Genomic DNA, 18,245 nt, shown 5'->3' with positions numbered 1-18,245 from the left:
AAGAGTAAAATATCTATACTAAAAATGCCCTTTTTCTTTGAAACACAAAACTGAAACTCATTCTTATTGAGAAGTTCCCAGAAGATACAAGATAAGTAAATTAAATAATAATTATTAATTAAAAATTTTAAAAGAAAATTAAACTTACCAAGGAAGGCAAAGTTTCTATAGTTCTTTAACATCACATCTTTTTATAAGTTTTTCTGAGCAGGCTGAAGGCATTCCCACTCCTCTTCAGTAAAATCAATGGCTGTATCCCTGAATGTTAACTGTACCTGAAATACGAATATGTAAATAAATAACACATTGACCACATGAACTTTTGCACAGTCTGTAAGGTAATCGAAGTTGAAATGAGAGTTAGTAGACTATCATGTAGGTGGTTTTGGAACACAATGATACTATTATCTACTTCTGCAGATATAGTGATTTAAGTTCAAAAAAAGATATAAAATCCGCATTTATGAAACACAATATGAAACTCAGACATTACTACAAAAATACATATTTTGTAATTTTTAAATATTATGATCTAAAATGCACATATTTTTCAGATGAGAAAATTATGGTAATTAAAAAAGGGAATCCTCAAATTTTAATTGTACAACCACTAATCAGAGATTTACTAAAGTGTAGAATCTTATTTGTAATTTCTCTGATGGAGTTGGCTCTTCTGAATATGTAGTGAGATCTCTAACAATGGTATAAGAGAAATTTTGAAATTTAACAAGGTAGACAGACCACTTAATGAAAATATTTAACAGTGAATTTAAGTTCAAACATTTTATGGTACTTATGTATGTTATTAATATAAAAAATAGCAAAAGCAATCCTGTTTGAATTTTCCTTTTTTATAATTTTAAAAATTTATAACATACAAAATAATGTATACATATGCATTAAAACTTTGTTTGATGTATATATTGTATGATGTTTATAATAGAACATACATATAGCTTTTGAAACAAATATAATTTGTTTTTTATTTTATTGGTTCTTTCTAATTCTACCTGATTGTAAAATCAATTTTTATGACATTATGCAAGCATAGGATATATCTTATTCTAAATAAAATCCTGTTCTTGTTGGTGGCTATCATGGTAGGATATATATATCTTTAATATTTTCATCCCCTTCCCTTTTATTTGTTTATTCATTGTTTACCATTGTGAAATCTACTGATTTCTTTTCTTACCCTTTTCCGCTTTATGAGCATTAGATTTCACATATCAGCAAAAACTTTCAACCTTTGGTTTTAAAGAAATGGTTTGTTTTACTTAGCAATAAAATCTCCAGATTCATCCATTTACTGAAAAATGTCATAAAGTCATTCTTCTTCATGGCTGATTCATAGTTTATTGTGTACATAGGATAAAGCAACAATTTTTTATCCTGTCATCACTGAATGGACCCATTTATCATGGAATGGTTGGCTTTATAGCTTAGCTATTGTGAATTGTGCTGCTATAAATATTAATGTGACAGTTTCAATGCAGTATGCTGATTTTATGTTCTTTGGGTATATACTGTACAGTCAAAAAATGGCCAAAATTGTGGTTCCATTTATTTAACAATATCCATACAGGTTATTATGTTTCACTTAGACCTCCATACAGCTAAAAAAATGAAATTCATCTAAACCTGAGTTTGAAATAAAACATTCAAAAAAAATATTAAGCCGTAAAATGACTAGAATTTATTCTCAAATCGTCCGTCCCAATAAAAAGTAAATTTTATAAACTAAAAGTAAGAAAATCTTAAAAAAACGAGCAAAATTAGAAGCTATTAAAGATGAACATACCAGAGAGAGAGTTAGCAATATCCATGTTGGTGCTTTTAAAAAGCAAATGAGACAGGTCTAGTGATAGATAATTTTAGTTCCAGTGACTGAGGAGGATAAAAAAAGATCATAAGTTCTAAGACAATACTATATATATATATATATATATATATATATATATATATATATATATATATATATATATATATAATATAGTATTGAGCAACTTAGTGAGCACTTAGCAACTCAGCAAGACTCTGTCTCTAAATAAAATATAAAAAAGGACTGAGGATGTGGCTTCATGGTTAAGCACTTCTGAGTTCAATCTTCAGTATAAATAAATAAAAAGCAGATACAATTTAAAAAGCACTAGCAAATTTGAAAATTCAACAAATAAAAGTTATATCAATTATACAGTTTATAATTGCAAAAATATGCCTATATACTAATTTCTCACTTGATGGAAATGCACTCTGGAAAATTTCTCCTAAGAATCTTCTGCAATTTTCCAATTCTCTGAGTGTCATGACAAGAATCTAGATGGTGTAGACTAGTACATGGCTAAGATATTTGCTATATCCACTGTTGTAGATAAAGTCTCCTCCTGACCAAACTACCATGATGCCACATGATTGATGTTATGAAATTAAATCAATCAGAGTAAACCTCATAATAAAATAAATGGTGGAACTACAGAAAACCAGAACAACAAAACTCTTTATAAGTCTCTTGTTATTTAGGCAGTGATACATAATGAAGATTACAGTGCAGGGAAGAGAAAAAAATGATATTCATTTCAAAGAATGATGCTCGGATATTGGGAAAAACAGTGTGATAATAAAAAGCTATTTTATGCCTTCATTCATTAAATATTACAACATATTTTGACTTTAAATTCTGAATATAAGTTATTAATAAATAGTACTGAAATATATAAGAAGTACAAAGCTCAGAAGTTTTTATACAAAAGATAGGGTGCATATGGTGGTGCACACCTGAAATATCTTCTATTCTGGAATCTAAGAAATGAAGTTGAAAATTTAAGGCCAACTGAAGAAATTGAGCAAACCTCATCTGAAAATAAAATTTAAAACAGAATTGAGAATATGCTCAGAAATACGACACTTTGGTTGATCCCTAATATCACAAAAGAAAAACAATAGTTTTTGTTTTCAAAATTATACAATATAATATGTGTAAATTTATGAATTACAAAATATTAATAAAAAATCTATTCATCAAATTATTACATTAAAGTACAAAATTGACAAGGTAAAAAAAATCTAATTTGCTCATATAATCAAGAAACAAAATATAAAACAGATTGCAAAAGAAAAGCAGAATAAATTCTTGAAGAGACACTTTTAAAAGGATATATCTAATTGTTCAATAACCATAAAAACTCAAAATCTTTAGAAATTTGGTAACATTGAATAAAATCACATCATATAGATGAATTAAATAGTATTGATGAATATGTGGAATGAATGCATTCACAAAAGTGGGAAATAATAATTTAAGCTTTTATTATCCATTTGTACAAACTGTTTTGTAATCAAATGTATATGATGTACCCACACAAGAAACAGAGACTAAAATTACAACTACTGTACATATGAGAATACAACCATATTCCTCCAGTGTTGAAACCAACGGACATGGTTACAGAGAAAGAAATAATTATTAAATTTTATAAATAGTAAATTCAAAGAACTAGAATTATTGTTGATGTATTATATTCAGTTTGACAAAACTACAAAATACCATGTATGTTTTATGCCAATGTCACATGAATATTGCATTTCATATGCAAGTATATTTAGAAAATGAATATGCAATATTTGAGAAAATAAAAATATAGATAAGCATATAAAAGACTCAAATATTTAACATATTTACAAAGGATAAATCTATTGTAGAAATGACCATTTTCCCAAGTTAACCTATAATAATATCTGGTCAAAATTTTACCATGCTTTAGTTTTTGTTAAAGAAGAAATCAAAGCAAAAACTTCTAAGATTTTCCTAAAAATTTAAATGTATACAAAATTAGCCAAGAAATCTCTCATATATAAGAGCAAATGTACTAGTGATTATTACCTGACACTAATACATGTTATAATATTGCAACAGTGTAGTAATTTTAAGATAAAAAAATCACAATACGGAAAACTACATAGGGAAATTCATATGTAGGCAAATATTTTTTTATTGTTAATTATAATAAGTATATAAATCAAAACATATCAATAAAATGTTTAATATGAGTGAAAAAATGGTATTCATTTCAACCTCAATCCAACCTCAATGTAGATGTTAGAACCATAGGCACAAATCACAAGTAGGGACTTGTGTGCAGAATGTGTGTGACACTGGAATTATACACAAGCATCCACCAAACAGTAGATATAAAGAGATAATTTTAAAAATAAAATAAAAATAAAAGCAAAATATAAGCCTCCCTCTGTTTATGAATACGCCAAATAAATATTTACTCCTGTTTTGAGGCCTTCTTAAAACTGTAAAGGAATTAGGGGCACACACATTGGAAAACTGAAAAAAAAATATATCCACCAAGAGATAAGTAGAATGCACTTGAAGATTTTCCTGATTTGAGCAATATGCAAAATTACTGGAACAAAATGCCCAAATCCAGTGTTAATATAAATAAAGGAAGATTGATTTGGTTTTGAAATATATTATTTAACTCTAAATTGCCTGTAGTTTAAATGGTAATTTATCTGTACACAGAGAGGAAGAAATAAGATATACATGAGTATCAACTCCAGAGGGGAAAATAAGTGGTTTTCTATGGTCATGCAAGATCCATGGGCTTTATTCCATTAGACTAGAATGAAAAATGTGTTAAATCTTAAGGAAACCCCTTAATCCCTTAGAGGGATTTGCCAGCATTCTCTAAAAATGCAAAGAGCTGTTGTTGACAGTTCAACTTTTATCTAGACAGTACCAAAAAATTAACAGGGAAATACAGACCACCACTGAAAACCGAAGTGTCAGTTTAGCACTTCCTCAGCTCTCTCACCTAGCTCACTTTACTAATAACACCAGAACTAACCAATTATTTCTGTAAGTAATTTTTCCCGATATTAACTTTTTCCATTCAATAGACTATATCTGAAACCTCAGAGCATTGAAAGCTCTGGTAACTGTGCAGGTGCAAATCTCCCTAGATCAAAAAGGAGTGGTTTCACATTGGTGTGCAAACATTCTAATGGGCTAAAATCTCAAATATTATGGAAAAAATATGGTTACAATCACAGATACCTCTTTATTTCTAATATAGGTGTATATCTTTTTTTTTCCAGTGAGCATAAGGCACCCTGGAATCTAAAAAGCTTACATCAGAATTTTAGTGCACAGGCCAACTATAAGATCTTCTGCATTAGCACATCTGTTAGAATGGCAACTCTCAAAAAGTTGAATAATACATAGTACTCCAAGTGTATTGATATGGTAGAAAGAAACACTGTGCTAGACAATAAAAAGAGTAGACATTAAAAAAAAAGGAAGTTGAGAGTTCTCTCAGTTACTTCCTTGAGAAACTATGCTATCTACATTTATACTGCTTTTGAATAAAATAAGCCCCTAATACTGGTCTGGACTTATGAGAGGCATTAGATTTGACAGGTGTGGGATCCTCATATTACATACGTTCTGAAACACAGTTCCAGGAAAATACCAGAGTAGGGATTGAGAATGCTCTCATATACATTTCACAAAAGAAAATCTGAGCATAAAGACACTCTGACAGGTTGACTGCCCTTGGAGACATAAAGAAAGAATAGAAACACATGATTTTTCCAAGATCAAAGGATTCTTCTTTACTTTTCAATCATGTAAAATGCTCATAAACAACAACAACAAAATTTTTGCTTTTGATTTTTGTCTATGGTACTGGGGATTTGAAACAGGAGCATGTTAATTCTGGGCAACATACCCAGCCATGTTTCAAAATTTTGAGACAAGTTTTTCTAATTGTCTAATTGGTTTACCTAAGTTCCTGATGCTTACCATGAAATTGCAATCTTTCTTACTTCGCCACTTGACTCTCTGGAATTAATATGCATGTATCATTGCACCCAGAGGGGAAAAAAAAAGATTATTTTAAAAGTCTCATCCAGTTTTTGGTATAACAATTGAAAATACCATGTTCATTTGAAATATAATATGGGTAAAGTAACTGATAATACTGCAAAAATGTAACTGATAATACTGGGAAAGGGGGAAGTTGTCATTGAACAGTAAGCTAAAATTTTATATATAAATACAGTGAAGAGTCCTTGCTTCCCAAATGCTGAAGTATAACACCAGAGAACTGTGCCAAGGCAGGTTCAGAGCGAAAAGTAGAAGCTTTATTAAAGGACAGTAGAAAAGACTTCTCCCAAGAAGAAAAAGGGGGGCCAAAGAGGTAGAATCCATGAAAGGTATTTTTTTTAAAACTAAGGTCTTTTTAGCTTTTTTATAGCTAAGGTCTTCCTTCAGCTATCCCTCATTCCTATCACATTCCTGTCCTTTGTTCTGTTATCTTGCAGTGTTGGAATGTAGGTGGGAAGACCCAAAGTGTGGAGGACAGGTGGGCTGAAGGAGTAATCTGGTCAGGAAGGGCTTTTGGATTAGCATCCTCATGTTTGCTGTGAGCTGCTTCATTAAAATTTCCTTGCGATGGGCTCAGGGCCTTGGGGACATTTTTAATTCCCCTTATTCTTGACTCCATCCTCAATATGGTGTTCATTCTTGATCTTACTGGCTATTAGACCCAATTTACCTACATACACTAACTACCTATCTGTAAATCTGGCCCCACTTCCAAGGATATGGCTAAGTAGTAAAGTATCCCTGAGTTCACCTAACTTTTACAAAATAATAATAATGAAGAAAGTAAAAATAAGAGAATGTCAAAATGAAAATTAGCTAGCCCAAAAGGAAATTAGGTACCATAATGACAAAATGACAGCCCCTCTCCTGCAGGAAAATTGCCCTTGGAGATTTGATTTTGATACTTATTTCACCTGTCAATCTCCAGCATCTGGTAAGACACTGGGCTGCAGGAACACACCTGCCACATAGTATTTTATGCAGATTCTGAGGATGCCCTCTGAGCTTAAGGAAGGCAGCAAAGAGTCTCTGCCAGTGACATGTTCCCAACCTGGTTGGCCAGTAGGACTTAGGACATAGTGGCCCAGTGGAGGACTTAAGCCTGCAGACTCCAGAGACTGCCCAGGGTCCCAATCTGCTAGCTCCTGTTTTCAACACAGCCAGTCTTGTGGTTCCAATAGTCTTCCTCCCCCAGCCTCCCTTGCTAGGCCAATGCACACTCACCATTTCCTGGTTCTCAGAAGTAGGGCTACTTGGGATCCTCAGTTCCTGAATAGCAGAACAACCTGTGACTCTGAAGTATGAGACTACAGATGGCAAAAATGGAGGACTCAGGAGATAAGAAGTGAAAGCCCACCCTCCTACTCCCTGATGACACACAGGATTGGACAGTTCCCACAAAATTCTCTTGATTGGAAGGGACTTCAGATCATGAACATTGGATCTGAGAGAAGTGAGCCCTTTTTTGAGTGACAGGGAATATTATCCAATCCAGGCAAGAATGAGGGCTAGAATCTCAGGTCATTGAGTTTTTTTTTTTTTTTTTAAATCTGAGAAATGTACCCCAGTATCTCAGGCTGCTGTTATTTTAAGACAAGATTGTTTTCCCATAAGTGGGAACTAATTTAAATTTAAACTTATATATAAAGTCATTTCAGTTTATGAATTACATATGCTTGTATATTATTCAGGAATTAATATAAAATGATGACAATAATTATAAAATTTTATTGATTGATTGATTGATCTCTGTTCTTTTTAGGTGACAGATTGAAGTTTGAACTGGGAAGAAACCCCCTAAAGTAAAAATGCCCAATAAAAACAAGACATAAGGGGCTGGGATTGTGGCTCAGCAGTAGAGTGCTCACCTCCCATGTGCAAGACCCTGGGTTCAATACTCAGTACCACATAAAAATAAATAAGTGAAATAAAGGTATTGTGTCCAGCTACAGCTAAAAAAAATACATAAAAAAAAACATAAGGTATAAGGTGAGAAACCAGCCTCTACCTCAGAGCAAAGACTGTTGAAGGAAGGGGGCTTGACTCTTGTCCTTGGAAAGACACACAGAGCACTCCTAGGCTCATAACCAACCTGCTGAGTTGTTTATCTACAAATAACAGACGACATCTGCTGGGCCTGGTGTCTGTGACTCAGTCAGGCTAGGTGGGGATCCATAGCAACCCCTTAGCAGCCACCAATCAGCATGAAGCAGGGAAAATTCCTGGGATTCCAAATGACCCTTACAGTAGTTTATGGTGGTTGATAACATTTTGGGAAACCATACAATTCAGCATACACTCCACTTTTGGCCTAAGCCAGTCTGTTCAAATGAATACCCATTTTGTACTAATTAATCACGCTTACCCAACTTGTTCCCACCAGTGAATGTGCTAATCATGTTTTACAATTGTTTATGATTTTCCCAAGGTGTGTGATGATTTGCTAAGAGATGCTATGATGTATGTGGGGTTCCTGCCTTCCAAAAGAGTTATAAAACTGCTAACCCTGGGCTCAGGGCCTCTAAGCCACCAGTTGCTGTATGTGTGGAGGACTGAGCTAGATTGCAATAAACATCTCTTTGGTGCTTACATCGATCTTGGTCTCTGGTGGTCTTTTGGGGGTCCCATATTTGAACATAACAGTCTCTCCTGGAACACATGGGAAAAGAAGATACCATTCCAGTTCTCTAGGACTGTAGTTTTATAGCACAAAAGGTTGCAAAAGGGGGGTGTCTTGAGAACTTACACGAATAACAGGATTTTCATAAGCATAATACAAATGCAGGTAGTAGGTTAATGGTCTAAATGGTTCAGCACTTAGGGAGTAAATTTATATATCAACATCAGAATTTATGATGCAGCACTAAAGTTTCAGAGTGAGTTGTTATTTGGTCAGGGAAAGCCAGAATTTATGAGTCATCACTAAAGTTTCAGCAAGGTTTGTTATCTCATCAGGGAAAACCAGACATGGATGAGTTCAAGGCACTGGAAGGCATTTCAAGCAAGGTTACAAATCAAGGTAATTTATAATGAAGCAGAAATTAACTTTTCATGCCTTTGTGATGAGATGGCTTCCAGTCTTAAATGAAAATTAGGCTGGATTTTTCACTTGCTATAGCAATAGCTTTTAAAGTATATGTTTCATACTTTAAAAGTATGAGCATTAAATTATTAATATTGATTACTACTAATTTTTAAAAGACAGAATAAAATAGGAAATTAGATATTTGTTATTAAATGCATAAAAATTCTGATTAATATATTGAAAATATGAACATGGAAAATTTTGACAATGATAAGAAGACATTTAATATAAGGGCTTCAATATTATAAATCCTCATGTTCAATGGGTAATCCTTCAATGATTTTGTTATTTTTTAGGTCATTTTGAATTACACTTCTTCAAATGTTTGTGAAGTTTATAAATTTAAGATTTAGTATTCTGTAAAGTAGAAAAATGGCAGATTTGAGCTTCTGTCAGGATTTTAAACTTCTAAGCCATGTGGGGCATCTTAGCACTTATTTTTCATATTTGCACACAGTCCAATTCTATAGAGGAATGAGTTGGAGACATAGTATACTGTCCTGAGAAAAGAGAAACATAATCTACTATCCTGAGAAAAGAGAAATTGCCTTAGGCTATTTCTAAAGCTTTCAACTTTTCTAACTTTTCAGAATTTCTGGTGATTTAAAAAAATTATTTATTTTAACAAATGAATAGTTTGAAATTAATTATCTATCTTTCCTGCATTATTTTTCACTTTCATTGATTTTTTTTTAAAAGAAGTAACAGTACAGAATTCCAAAAGTCTTCCATGTATATTTAAAGTTATGATTCCAATGATCAAGATAGAAAGCAGGAGCAAAACATCATCTAGTTTGGTGGTTCTGTCTCAAACTAGAGAGTTACTTATTTCTGCCATTATTCACTAGGTTCCTGAGGTTCCAGAAATCACCAACCAACACAGAGAAATGTCTTTTTAGTTTGTTTCTCACAACGAATTCAAGCTAATGTACACTAGTAGCACTATAGTTTCAGTTCAAAGTGTGTTTCTAAATAATAAAATATGTATACATAAACATATAAATAAATATAAAATAAAATATAATACTAAATAGATTTTTTTCCTCGATAATCATTTTGTAAATATTTCCCTTTAGACACAGTTCTGGAAACAATGTGTCACAAATAAGACATAAATCCTACATTGCTACACAGAGTAATTAAGGCACATACTAAGAGCTTGGTATAAAACATAGAGACAAAAATAACTAGAGAACACCATAGAGAATTATACCTAAGTGCTAAGCAGAAAATTCATAGTCTTTAAGTACATGAAGAGGCAAGTTATCACAGCAAATTTTATAACTCAGTTGCTGCTAATATACAGAGATAGAGATATTTATTAAGAGATGGTTTTATGCAGATTTTTGGTTTAAAAAGGGAAAGATCGAATAATGTAGGTGATTCAAACATGAGCAATAATATTTTTCTGCATTCAGTACCTTTTTTGAAGATATATGAATTATAATTAGTTCCAACCAGTAAAATGCAGAAAAAGTGTAAAGATAATTCACTGTGAGTAAAACTACTTAAAAAGAGAACCAAACTTCCATTCTTATCCAAATGTTTATTACTGACAAAAAGACAGCTTCTTTGAACCATTTCTGTAGATATGATTTTTTGTAATAAATATTTTGGTGACTTTTTTTGCATATTACTTAATATATTCATGCTTCACATTTTCTCTTTTGTACTATTTTACTACCTATATTCTGAAAGAAATAAAATTTCTACCTCCTAAACTCTCTTGATATTTGAGAGATCTTTTATATCATTTCTATAATGAATACTGTGCTTTCAGTAAGGAATGACTATTCTTATGCACCTGGCTCATTTACAGGAGTTTTGTTGTGTTCTTTGGTTTTATTTACAGTAAAGTTTAAAAAAAGGTTAATGTTAAACCATAACACAAAGTAAAGACCACCAACTCCAATTTTAAATCAAATTAAATCAAGATTGTATTCTGTAGACAAAAGCTGGCCAGGACTGTCTCTTACAAGACCCCATGCTAGAGATCATCCCCCTGATCTTCAGGAAAATATTTTTACAGCACAAAAAGTTACAAAGGAGGTGGGTGGTAAGGTACTTACAGCTAACAAGATTTTGAAAGTCATAATATAAAGGCAGATAGCAGGTTAAGGATCTACATGGCTAACATTTCAAGGGAGGGAATAAATTCAGCTCCAGATTTAGAATTTCTGAGCTGCCACTGAGATTTAGAGAGAATTGTTATTGGGTGAGTGGGAGCCAGAATTTATGAGGCACCAGTAAGGTTTTAGAGAGGGTTGCTATCTGGTAAGGGATAGCCAGGCATAGGTGAATTCAAAACACAGGTAGAAATTGCAAGCAAGTTTAAAACATCAAAATATTGTCAGGCCAAAGAGAAATTTTAGTTTTCTTACAGAAAACAGAAATAAACTTTTTACCTCTGAAAGCTCTAAGAGAAGATTTTATTTTATGTATTTTCTCACATCTAATGGCTTTTGGCATTCCTTTGTTTGTGAGGATAAATGCTTCTCTTCTGTGTTCATGGGGCTTCCAAACCAAACAATATAGGTAAGCCCTTCTCATAGGGAAGATGTTGCTAACATAGCAAGTAACTACCTTTTAACCCACAAGGTTTGACAACCATATTACAGGATATGAAAGACCCTCAAATATGCTTGTTCTTCCAACCATTGTTGGCAAAGACTTACAAAAGTCAATTCATTGCACAGAATGAGTGAGGTGGATCTCTGCTCTGCAGTCCAGAACAGGAGGTAAAAGATCCCCAAAGGGAGTTTAGACAGGGCTTTACATGACATATCTGACAAAATCCTAAAAACAAGAGAAAACATAAATTCAGAGAGAACCATACTCACATAATCTCATTTGACAGAATCAAATTCATTAGAGGAACAGATGACCGAGGCAAATCTAAAGGGATTTAACTATATTTTCTTTTTCTAAATTGCTATTAATGTCTCCCACAATTATAGAGTTCTGGATCTCCTCAGTTATTACTTTATCATTACCTTCAACCTACAATGCATGAGGCATACTGAATTTACCCTACTCATGTACTTATCACTTATTTTTTTCTATAGAAATGCATATGAATATGAATATATTTTTCCCACATTTCTAAGATTCTACCCTGAAAATTTCTGTGACATCACTTTCCTGAAATGCATTTTTATTATTTCATGTCAGTTCATCTAAGTATTCCATATCATGTGTTGGAAAAGATGAGACCACCCTAAGGCCCTTCTTATTTGACTATTTATGAACTATAATTAAAGGTCAACCTCAGTACCTCCACAGAACTTATGTCTCATTCACCTTTCTCATTCATAGTGCTTTATTTTTAAGTAGGTAGCAGAAATTTTATTTTGAAGAAGAGTAGTGATTTAAAGCCATTCAGTGTACTTTAGAGGATCCCAAAAACCTATGTTTGTGGTTCTTAAACAACCTTACCACTGAAAGACCTGGATTATACTCCAGGTTGGACACGTATACTATGCTTCCAATGGAAATGGTTTCTTGGTTATGAATATTGTCTTTCCCTTTCTTCTATAGTCTTGGAAATGTGTAGATTGTGTGAAGTTTTAGAATCACTATTTTCAACACACTTAGCATGGACCCATTTGATAATAGAAGAAATCTATATTCTGAAAAAAAAAGGCCCTTCACCAAGGCCTAAAGAAGTGATAAAATAGTCTCTGGAAAGAAATAACAGTCATCCATTAGATTATTTTTAAAAAATAGTAAGAATAAGTTTAGTTAGTAATGCATTACTGTACTAGGAAAAGTGATATAAATGCAATTTCAATTTTTAAAGTTGTTTCTGACTACTACAAAGAGAGTATAAAAAGCTGGTTACATGGGCTGGAGTTGTGTCTCAGTGGTAGACTACTTTGCTAGCATGTGCAAAAGCACTGAGTTTGATTCTCAGCAATACATATAAATATTATTTGTTTTATTTTTTAAATACATGACAGCAGAATGCATCGTAATTCTTATTACGCATATATAACAACTTTTCATACCTCTGTTTGTATATAAAGTATGTTCACATCAATTCCTGATTTCATATTTGTATTTTATTTTTTTAAAGAGAGACAGAGAGAGAGAGAGAGAGAGAGAGAGAGAGAGAATTTTAATAATTTTATTTTTTAGTGCTCGGCGGACACAACTTTGTTTGTATGTGGTGCTGAGCATCAAACCCTGGCCGCACGCATTCCAGGTGAGCGCACTACCACTTGAGCCACATCCCCAGCCCCATACATGTACTTTAGATAATAATGTCTATCACATTCCACAATCCTTGCTAATCTTTACTCAACACTCCTACACTGGCTACTTCACATAAACTGCCTCAGGGATTTAATGCAGTAATCAAAAAATTTTCTGCAGCCTGTGCAGTTCTGTTGGAATGGCTATTATAAAAAACTAAAATTGTCATGCATGGTGGCATATGCCTGAAATTCTAGAAGCTATGGAAAATGAAACAGGTGAATTTTTAGTTCAGAGACAGTCTCATTAACATAACAAGGCTACAATCAACTTAATGAGAGCCTGTCTCAAAATATAACATAAAAAAGAATGTGGATGTATCTCAGTGATATGCAACTCTGGGTTCAATATTCAGCACCAAACCATACAAAACCAAGCAAATATCTCATAATTAATAGGGATTCCACAGTACACAAATATGTAAAAATGTTGGTGACATTTTTAAATACATTTAATAAATATATTTTAAATAAATTTAATAAATGTCTTTTATAAAATTGTTAAGATTCTTTAAAAGCCCTAAACAAAAATGCACATAATCCAATAGTAATAACTTGGGGTAAAGTGCAAGGTCGTACATGCCTGTACTCCCAGTGGCTTAGGAGAATAAGAGGTAGAAAACTAGGGGTTTATTCTCAAGTTAAAGACCAGCCTCAAGAACTTGGCAACGTCCTAAGAAACCCAGTGAAACCCTCTCTCAAAAATCAATCAATAAATAAAAGTGTTGGAATTTGGGTATATAGCACACTGATAAAATTCCCTGGGGTTAATCTCCATTATTTAAATAAATAAAGAAAATAAATAATAATTCTTGGTAAAAAAAATGCCATACAATCTGCTAATAATAACTCTGGGTATATATGTAAAAAATTTGGAATCCTTTTGCTAAATATATTGCCACACATCTATTTTTATTGTAACTTTATTCACAGTATCTAATAAAAGGTAACAAATGAAGTACCTTTTAGATAGAAAGTATATCAGAAAATGCCTTCCAGTTGCAACACATCCAATTAGTCCATCCCTTCAGAAGCTACATACTTAAAATTCAAACTGGTCCCTAGAATGCAAGAATCAGATAGTGGTGTTTTCTAAATACTCCAAAAAATTTGGAATCTCTGAGAACCTTGTTTCAGATATCCTAAAACTCAGAACTAGGTCATATGGGAAGTCAGAATGAGAACACAACACACAGTAAATTCTTTAATGGGGAATATTAACTCAGACACTGTCATAACCAAAAGCAGTGTTGGAGATAAAAAATAGAATCTGTTTCACTATTATGTATTCAAATCAAATATATATTAGAAAAAAGTTAAGGCTACTGGTTAAAATCTACCTATAACAGGTATTAAAAATGTAGCAGGAGCTGGGTGTGTGGGTGCAAGCCTGTAATCCCAGTTGCTGAAGAGGCTGAGGAAGAGTTATCAAAAGTTCAAAACCAGCCTTAGCAGAATCGAGGTGCTAAAAAACTCAGTGAGGGCTGGGGATGTGGCTCAAGCAGTAGCATGCTTGCCTGGCATGCGTGCGGCCCGGGTTCGATCCTCAGCACCACATACAAACAAAGATGTTGTGTCCGCCAAAAACTAAGAAATAAATATTAAATATTCTCTCTGTCTCTCTCTCTCACCTCTCTCTTTAAAAAAAAACTCAGTGAGATCCTCTCACAAAATAAAGTAAAAAACAAAACAAAACAAAAATCCTGGGGATTTGTCTTAGTAGTGAAGTGTTCGTGAGTTCAATCTCCAATATCCCCAATAAAAAATGTTCCAGGGGGCTAGGGCTGGAGCTCAGTGGAGCTCTTGTCTGACACATCTGAGACACTGGAATCAATTCTCAGCTCCACATATAAGTAAATAAAACATAAGGTCTATCAACACCTTTATATATATAGTACCAAGATATTGACATGGACTTTGATCTAATTTGCCTGTACTTTAGCCCTTAAGATTGAAGTTGGCAAGGCATAATGGTGCATGCCTGTAATATCAGCTGTTTACAAGACTGAGAAATAAAATTAATGAATTCAAAACCAGTCTCATCAATGGTGAGGCACTAAGCAACTCAGTGCAACCCTGTCTCTAAGTAAAATACAAAATAGTGGTAGGAATGTGGCTCAGTGGTAGAGTGCTCCTGACTTCAATCCCTGGTCTCTCCCCCTCAAAAAATGGGACTGAGTAAATAGTTCAGCTTGTAGAGTGCTTGCCTTCTAAGTATGAGCCCCTGGGGTCAATCCTCAGTACAGAGAGTGAGTGAGAGAGAGAGAAAGAGAGAGAGAGAGAGAGAGAGAGAGAGAGAAAGAGAGAGAGAGAGAGAGAGAGAGAGGGAGAGAGAGATTGAACTTGCATGTAATTTAAATTCAAGTTAGTCCCACTTGTATTTTTTCCTGCCACACCAGAATAAAAGCATTTCTTTAAATGTTTGGAATGTTTCTGTGGGTTATTTATTTATTTATTTATTTATTTATTATTTACTTATTTTTATTTGGTGCTGAGGATCGAACCCAGGACCTTGCATGTAATAGGTGAGTGCTCTATCACTGAGCTGCAACCCCAGCCTTTTTTGTGGGTTATTTTAATGAAATGGTCTGACAATAAATAAGTAAATAAACATATTAATTAATAAATAAATACACCCTCAATTGATGACCCATTACAGTTTTTAAAAAAATTTTATATGGGTCACATAAACCGCATTTAGGAGAGATTCATTCTTTTTAATGTCACCTGATAATATTCTGCTTTTTTCTCATGTGAAAATCTCAGAATGATAAATGAAAATCTTTTAAAAATGCCCTCCAGTTCTTGAAGAAAAACATTATAAATGATGCATAGATTTGAAATAAAACATGGGGAAATAATGATTAATAATGCTGAAAGCGGAGTTTTTAGGTAAATCAAAATTTCTCATTTTTTCATGAATCTGGGTGCTTGTTTCATAAATTTTGAAGAAAAAAAATTATTTAAGCAAGAAGAAATAGAACGCCCACCATGTTGTATGAGGATTGATATCAGAAAAAAAATCATTTTTGTGTGCCATCTTAGAAGTTTACTGATGGTTTTGGGCAGAACATGGAGCATAATGCATTTAGAATAGGTTTTGGAAAAGGCATCCTGACTTCCATATGGGTTCACTTTTATTCTTTCTGTGACCCATCCTTTTTCCTTCAAATTCAATAAGAAATCACTCCTGGGACAAAGGACTTTGTAGAAGGTGTTCCCACAAGTGGGATTTAAGGTCTTTTAATTTTGAAATAGGCCTTAATGTTGCTCATTAACATCTTTCAGTTAGCCACCAGGTGTCTTTGAGTGAGGCCCATTATCTGCATTACATGGTCATTATTAAACTTATTCTCTGTGAACAGAGAACCCTAGTTTTGGATATGTGAACAGAGAGCTAGAAAACTAGGGGTTTATTCTGAGACCTATGGAGAGATAAGCTGAAGTTCTGGATTTCAGGTTTTTGTTCTGGATTTGAGATACTGCTTCTGCTACATGTAAAAATCTCAGGACTCATGAAGAGAATGAGTTAAAAGCCAGCATCATCAAATGTGTGAGGCCCTAAGAACTTCAAAGTGACCCTGTTTCTAAATAAAAATATTAAAAATGGGTGGGAATGTGAATCAGTGGCATTACTTGTGATTACATAATTGCATAAATATTCTGAATGTTGAAGTTTTATTAAATATTGTTTTATGTTTTTATTCATACATTTAATTTTCATTGAAATGTTTTTTCTTTGCCAAGCCTGATTTATATTACACGTCAATCTTCATTTATGAAGAGTAGATAAAATCACATGATTCCAAATAACTCAAGGATTTATCATCTTGGCAGAACCCTAATCACCCACTAAAATTGACGCAGTCTTTGTCAACTAAAAACTGTGTAAAAAGTCCTCTATTTTCTTATATACAGTTTAATAAAGAATTCCTCTCTCACTTTTATATTTTGGAGAGTAGACTAACTTCCTAAGCAGTAGTTAATAACCTAGGTGAGCTTTCCAACTAGTTCATTATTACTTTTAAATTATTTACATCCTTGACACTATGAGTGTCACTGATTACTTTTTTTTTAATTTTTGCAAGATCTCTCTCTCTCTCTCTCTCTCTCTCTCTCTCTCTCTCTGTCTCTCTCATATGACAAATTGAAATCAGATATGCTTTTTCACAAAGAAACACTCTCAGCCTTTCATAAATTATTCTATAAAGAAAAAGGGTTTTGCTGTTTTTCTTAGAGCCTCACTAAGTTACTGAGGCTGGCTGACTTTAATCTAATGTTATAGAAGTTTGATATATATATATAGTGAATATAGAGGGTAGTGTTCATTTGACTCTTTCTCTTGGGGTTCGTGCCAGAGTTACCTTCTTCTTTTATTACTACCTTATTTCTGCCTCCAAAGAAACTACCCTTTACCCTCATACTACCATTGATCCACCATTAGACTTTTTAAATCTGAACTCTTCAGCTGGTCATTCTTTCCCCTCTTTCCTTCAGAGCACTTTTTTTCTCTACCCGTACCTGTTCCACCAATACTTTTTCATGAATACTCCCTACTACATACTAAATATCCACCAATTTCACATCCTGTCCCATCCCTGTTCTGATTTTCCATGGATCACTTTCAGATCCCCTCCACCCAGATATCAATAGTCCAGAGTAAGGTCAGGCCAGGGTGTTATATATGCAGGTTTTTCAAGTCATTTACATAAAAATAAGCCTATTATTTGGGATGTATTCTGTCTTAGGTTAAAAAAGAAAATCTACAGACTGCACTGTTAAACTGAATTGTTTAAAATTCATTAATCTCAATAATTGGAAAAAGAAATTCTATAAAAAGGAGAATAAAGAAAAGAACATAATACATAAAAGCGACAAATTTGAAGACACACCAAGTGTATATATCAAAGAGTGTCACATATTGATGCTTTCAAAAGACAAATTAATTTGAAATAAATGTCGTTAATGTGAGATGTAGTAATCATTTATTAATTATATATAATGGTAGTAT

Source organism: Callospermophilus lateralis, unplaced genomic scaffold (assembly GCF_048772815.1).
Source record: "Callospermophilus lateralis isolate mCalLat2 unplaced genomic scaffold, mCalLat2.hap1 Scaffold_132, whole genome shotgun sequence".
NCBI lineage: Eukaryota > Metazoa > Chordata > Mammalia > Rodentia > Sciuridae > Callospermophilus > Callospermophilus lateralis.
This window is presented reverse-complemented; position numbering follows the sequence as displayed.